This window comes from Kryptolebias marmoratus, linkage group LG16 (genome assembly GCF_001649575.2).
Source record: "Kryptolebias marmoratus isolate JLee-2015 linkage group LG16, ASM164957v2, whole genome shotgun sequence".
Taxonomy (NCBI): domain Eukaryota; kingdom Metazoa; phylum Chordata; class Actinopteri; order Cyprinodontiformes; family Rivulidae; genus Kryptolebias; species Kryptolebias marmoratus.
In genome coordinates, this window is record NC_051445.1 from 12,968,198 (window position 1) to 12,974,135 (window position 5,938).

Genomic DNA, 5,938 nt, shown 5'->3' on the forward strand with positions numbered 1-5,938 from the left:
TTGAGGAGAGTTGTGTAGATGAGTTATTGGCTTATGAACAATTAATGTCTGACCCGTTGTAGATAGCACTTTTTGAATGATCTAAAAGGAACAGAGTTTATTTCTGCTCAGTTTAATTATCTAACAGCTAGTTTGAAGTGAAGTGAAGTGAAGTGAGATTTATTTATATAGCACTTATCAGCAACAAGGCGACCCAAAGCGCTTTACAACAGAAACAAAAACAGAATCCAATACAGAAGCTGTTAGATTGTAGTTTTTTTTTTGTTTTGTTTTCCTTTGTCTGTGTTGTCCTGGCTTCCTGGGAGGTTGCTACTTCCCCTCACAGCTACCAAATGCCACCACTGGGCGGAACCCCTGGAGAGGTGCGACGACCAACCTGTAGACACACCTGTGTCTAATCTGTGAGCTGCTGAGGTGCTTTATAAGGAGCAACTAGCTGACACTCCAGTGCCTGAGTGTTTGCCTCGACTGGTAAACGTTTCACTCGAGAAAGCCCTCCTGCATACTGACCTGCTTTTTGATCGCTCCCTGTGCTCTTTCTGACAGTTTTCCTCGTTGTTTCCCAGAGACTCCTCGTCGTGGACGCCCGTTTTTCCCGTCTGGAAGTTCGCCTGTGTTTTTCCTGGCAACTCCGCTGGTGACACCAACTGGGTTCCATCCCCGTGCGCACGCCTCCCAGGTCCCTCCCGTGGGTTCCCTCCGGTTCGCCTCCGGCTGTGCCTGCCGGCGCTCGTAGCTCCGGGAGTTAGCCATCTGGACCCGCTCCGACGTCAGCTCGCTCTCCGACCGACACCCGCTTCTCCGGCTGCCGCCCCACGAAACCCTCACTCTGCATTCTAGTAAGAATCCTCTTAGACCTGCCTCTGAAATACCTCCTTGGATCTGTCCTGCACTCACGCCCTTCCTCTCCTAAACAGCTCGACGACCGGTCCCCTCCCGAATCCAGGACTATATTTCCCTGATCTCCACCTTCCCCCTTTCCCTTAAATATTGTTTGTTTCATATCACTTTTCTTATTGTGTTCTTGCATGTGGGTGAACAGACTAGAACCCAACATGACAGAAGCTACATAATGAAAAACAAAAAAGAAACATCAATCATGTATAATCTCAATAAAATCACGAAACCAGACACATCTAAACACGAGCTAAGATAGTCAAAATAGTAGCTAAAACAAATCTAAATGAAATCATCATTTGAGTGGACATAAGACCAAAAGTGGATCGCTAAGGGTTTACAAGATCTTCACTCTGGAAGAGATATCAAACATTATCATGTGTTAGTTGTTTTTAGTTTGCCTTGCCTGCTTGGCCATTCTTTTTCTCAGCTCTGCTGATCTACCAACACCTCACAGCTGCTCTTCATCTGCTTATTTCACACACCTGCAGTCACTCAATAATCATCCCTCACAGCCTGTTTTTTGTTTGCCTGATAGCAAAATATCTCTTAAACATGTAGGGATGACATAAAACAGGATGCATTTTAATGAAACCCTCAGTAATTATTGATGTACATCTATAATTGATTAACTTTCTGAATCAGCCCAGTCTACAGCTAATTGACCTCAGCAAACACACAAATGACTATAACTGTCAATTTCACCTAAACTGGTCTAAAACTCTGTGTGGTAGTAACTGAGAGTCATCTTCAATACATTCTAGGCACTAACAGCTCACACTAGATCTTTCTAAAAACTTTTGTATGCCTGGTGGTGGGTGATATGCATCAAAGAACTCTAGTTATATTATAGATTTGCATAGCATAACAAAAATATAAAACTAATAAGTTAAATTTTTTTCTAAAATTGGACTCTTTAGTTGGTGTGAAAATAAAATCCAGAAAACAACTTAGCATTTGAGATTAATGTGCAGCAGAGCAGGCGGTCCGGCTCACAGCCAACTGTCCCTTCTGCTCATACAGACAGGGCCAGGAGCCAATTAAGGCCAGTGTTCAGGTCCTGAGCCAATTACAGCCACTGGTCAGAGTTCTGGATGAGTTGAAGAATAGTTTGGAACACAATAGTTTTGACTGATATCTTATGTGCACTGTGTTGTGAGATGACATTAAATAGGCCGCTGGACAAAGTTTTCGATCGCCCTATCACTTACCTTCACGTTGAAGCATCACGGTCACAGGTTTTAGATTCACAGTGTTGGAGCATGTTGAGCCATGTTGAGCTGCCCCTGTCCCCTCAGCCTGTTCAGTCCTGTTGTGAAGAGGCACACACGGGTCGAGGCGCTCAGCCAAGAGAAGACTGTAGAGCCATCAGTCCACAGCTCGAGCCAACGAGACCCTCTGTTCTGCTGTCCGAGCCAGACAGGGAGGCCACGCTGAGGTCAAAAGGTCAAGACTGGGATCAAAATGTCAGCAGACTCCCTCAGTGACCAGCGGCAGTAAATGTCACACACGCGGACTCGCAGACACTTGTAAATGAGTGGCAACCTTGTCCAACAGTGACCAGAGACTGTGAGTGATTCTCTTTGCTGCCCAGACCGTCATTTCTCACACGATTTGACTGATCTGAACCAGAAACGGCTTCATATATCTCAATAATCCACTCAGCTGTGTCCGGGCGATCACTTGGATGAACTAAGTACATGCCCAAAAGGATCGAAACAAGATTAAAATGATACATGGTGGATATACCCTAAAGTCCCAAGCTTGATGCTAATCTCCCCCCCCCTCCCCCCTCCCCCCCTCCATCAGGTGGTCTCCTTCGAAAAGCACATCGCAAATTCAAGCAGCACAAAAGAGCAATCACAATTACAATTTAACCTCCCTTTCCGCGCTCGCACTCACAGTGTGTGACGCCACAGTGAATAACTGCCAATTCACAAAGCTCCCACTATGAATTCCTCACAAATAACTTTCACCCCCCCACACACACCCCAAGCGATAAAGCAATTTCTTCATCTCTCCTGTTGGGGGCTTGCGGTACAGCAGTGGGCTGTGATAATCTTGTAAACAGTAGCTGTGTAGATATGGGCCATCTATTATGACCGGGAACAGTAGCATAGATAGAAGCATTTATTATCGGAGACAGCAGACGATACATTCTCATTCTGTGATACTACTGCTGACAGACACCTAGCGATCCATCTTCGCCGCCCGACCGTAGAGAGGGGGAGGAGAGAGGGAGGGAGGGAGCGACAGATGGGGAGTAAGAGGAGTACAGAAAGAGTGGAAGGAGACTGACAACACAGAGACAGAGAGAGAGAGAGAAAGTAGAGGGTGATAAAATTAGTGTGTGAAGAGGGAGAGGATGTAGAGTAGATTTATTATTTGTCTGGTTTGCATTAGATCCTCTTCTGTCTGTGGCGGTCACAAACAATCAGGCGTACTGTAAATACTCACTCACAGTGGAGGATTTCAACTGGTTGATGTAATTGACCGGACACCAGCTCGCTGTTGCCTGAGGAGGTGAAATAAATAGAAGGATGCTGTAGTTTTATTGCAAGGCTGTTGTTTCATAGCTATTTCCAATATTTTCATGCAAACCCACATATATTTTTTTTCCCCACTGCAGCAGCTGTTTTTCAGATAGCGCTCGTAAAACTTTACATAAAAAATGTTTAATTATTATTAGCACACTTTGAGCTTGCCATTACTGTGATTACTGTAGTAAAATTAAAGCGTTACAACATATGCAAGGTGTAATTCCTTGGTTTAGGTCCGTTATGCACCAGACTTTTCAGTTTATACGGTGTGTCTGTCTGTGCTCGTTTGTCTGTCGTGTTAGCAAAATATCTCATGAACCACAGGACGTATTTTAACGAAACTCTCAGAAAGTAATCACTGGATGTATATCTACAACTGATTAACTTTTCGAGTCAACCCAATTCAAAGTGGCCACCACAGCTAACTGACCGTAGCCTACACAAACATGGAATTAACTCTGTGAATTTTACAAATATTCAGCTTAAATTTAGTGTGGTAGTAACTGAGGGACTGAAATGTGATATGCATTCCTTCTAGGTCTTTAATTTGCGATGGTTCAGTAACACTGTTAGCCCAACCTCTACTAGCTGCCTGAGTTAATCTTTAGGACTGTGTTGACCACTGGTGCTTTAAACAAACTTTAGTGCTTTGTTTGGTGGAAGTAGGAAACATAACTTCGTTTTTCTAACGTGTTATTTTACAACAGTGTGCATTTTTCAAGCATAACGTTTTGCTTTACTCTTAATATTTTAGTCATTAAAACAGTATATCCATATCTGACAGTTCAGATGAAAGCAGCATTAACAGTAACCCTTACATCAGGCTTTATTGAGGGCCTGGGGCATGCAATTAAAAGAGGGTGAGGTTTTTTTTTTTGTAATCTTAAATCGCTGAAGTCAAATATAATCTTCTCACAGTAAACACACATCAGTGCAAATGAAGCATAGGCTTAAAAAAAACAAATTGGATCTCACAAGTTTTCCAAGCTCCTTTTACGCACAAAGCCAGAGGTGTTGCTTTTTTTTCTCCAATATAATATCATTTTGTCTTGACTTAATAACAGCAGACATATTTGGCAGATATTTAATGATTTCAGGTAACATAACTTTCTCTTCAATAACACGGCTTGATATCTATGCTCCCTGATACAACCTAAACGCGATTTGGGTCCAATTTTTGATCAACTTATAACAATCGTATGACCTCTGTCAAACAGAAAAACCCCTTTTGTGCTATTAAAATGTTCATTTGAATTGAATACTGTATTTTCTAACTGTTTTGTAACATTCTCACTTAATTTGTCATTTTCTTACCCCACCTAATCCTCAAAGTTCATACTACAGCTTTTTAATATAGTATTTCTTTTTCTGACTGCAGTTCTGTCTGCTTCAACTCAAAAACATCCTAAACCAGGAGTACAGTTGGTGTTTTTACTTTCTTCCTCCTTTTTTAACATTTTTTAAAAGTTATTTTATTTATTTACTTTCTTCTTCCTAAAGACATAGTTGAGCTTTTGATGACTTATATAGATGAGTTTATAAGCAATAATCATAGATGTAAAACCAGCTTTATGAGAGACTTTTAAACTTAGGGACATGCTATTTAAGCAGTTCATAAGCTCAAGTTAAATTTAAATTAAGACTAGCTTTCATTGAAGAAATGCATCTTGATTTTGCACAATTTGGTAATGCTCAGGATATGAGTTGGAGGAGAATCTCAACTACTGTCACACCAAATTTTAGCTCAATAGTGGTAAAAATGATTGAGTTATAGCCATGTTGAAGTCTGCTCAGGTTGATTATCTGTGATGGCCATCTTGAATAGGGTTGACTTCAAAAGTTAGGGTAACCGTGACTCTCAGCTACTACCACCTTTTAGCCCAATAGCTATAAAATTACTGACTTACACGTTGAGTGATGATGTTGGAAAGTCAGTTTCGAAAAGCAGACCATTAATTGTTTGTTAAATAAGCTGCCTCAGACAGTTTTGGCAGGACATTTTCAATGATGTTTCAAGTAAAAGTCACCCTGATGAAAAGGCAGTTTGCTCCTCCGTCTTAGTCTTGACAAAAGTCGCCCCTGGCAAATGATAAACTTTTAATTCATCTCTGCAGGTTTCTGGCACCTCTGTGTGCCCACGTTATGGAGGACCTGGATGTCTTGGCAGAGGACCTACTGCATCTTCAGAAAAAAAAGAGCCAGCAAGAAGGAGTAAACAAACAAACGAAAAAAAAAAAAAAAAAACAAGCGTTAAAAGAAAGGTAATGAAAGAGAAGTTGGCAAACGGATGATGAGTAAGCCAAAGAGAGGACGATGGAACAGGTCCAGGTGATATTTTTACTTGTTTAGCAGATTCTTCTCTGAACTCAGAGTTCTGCCTGAAAAAAAGCCGGTGTAAACACAGAGAGAAAGCTGTGGCTTATTAACAGTGCGTAATGACAGATGAGTAGAGATGCAATTAAAACGAGCCATATGGATGATCATATGGTCATTTTATAATT

General features: G+C 41.6%; 1 long non-coding RNA gene across 2 annotated transcripts; it reads left to right on the top strand.

Annotated features, from left to right (window-relative positions):
- Positions 1–312: 312 nt before the first annotated feature.
- Positions 313–5,715, top strand: LOC108241084. 2 transcript variants are annotated; one of them, XR_005234152.1, is made up of 3 exons: positions 330–471; positions 567–839; positions 5,552–5,715. It is a non-coding gene; the product is annotated as an uncharacterized LOC108241084 (long non-coding RNA). The 2 variants fall into 2 exon arrangements; XR_003039490.2 differs by having other exon boundaries at positions 313–839.
- The last annotated feature ends 223 nt before the right edge of the window (positions 5,716–5,938 follow it).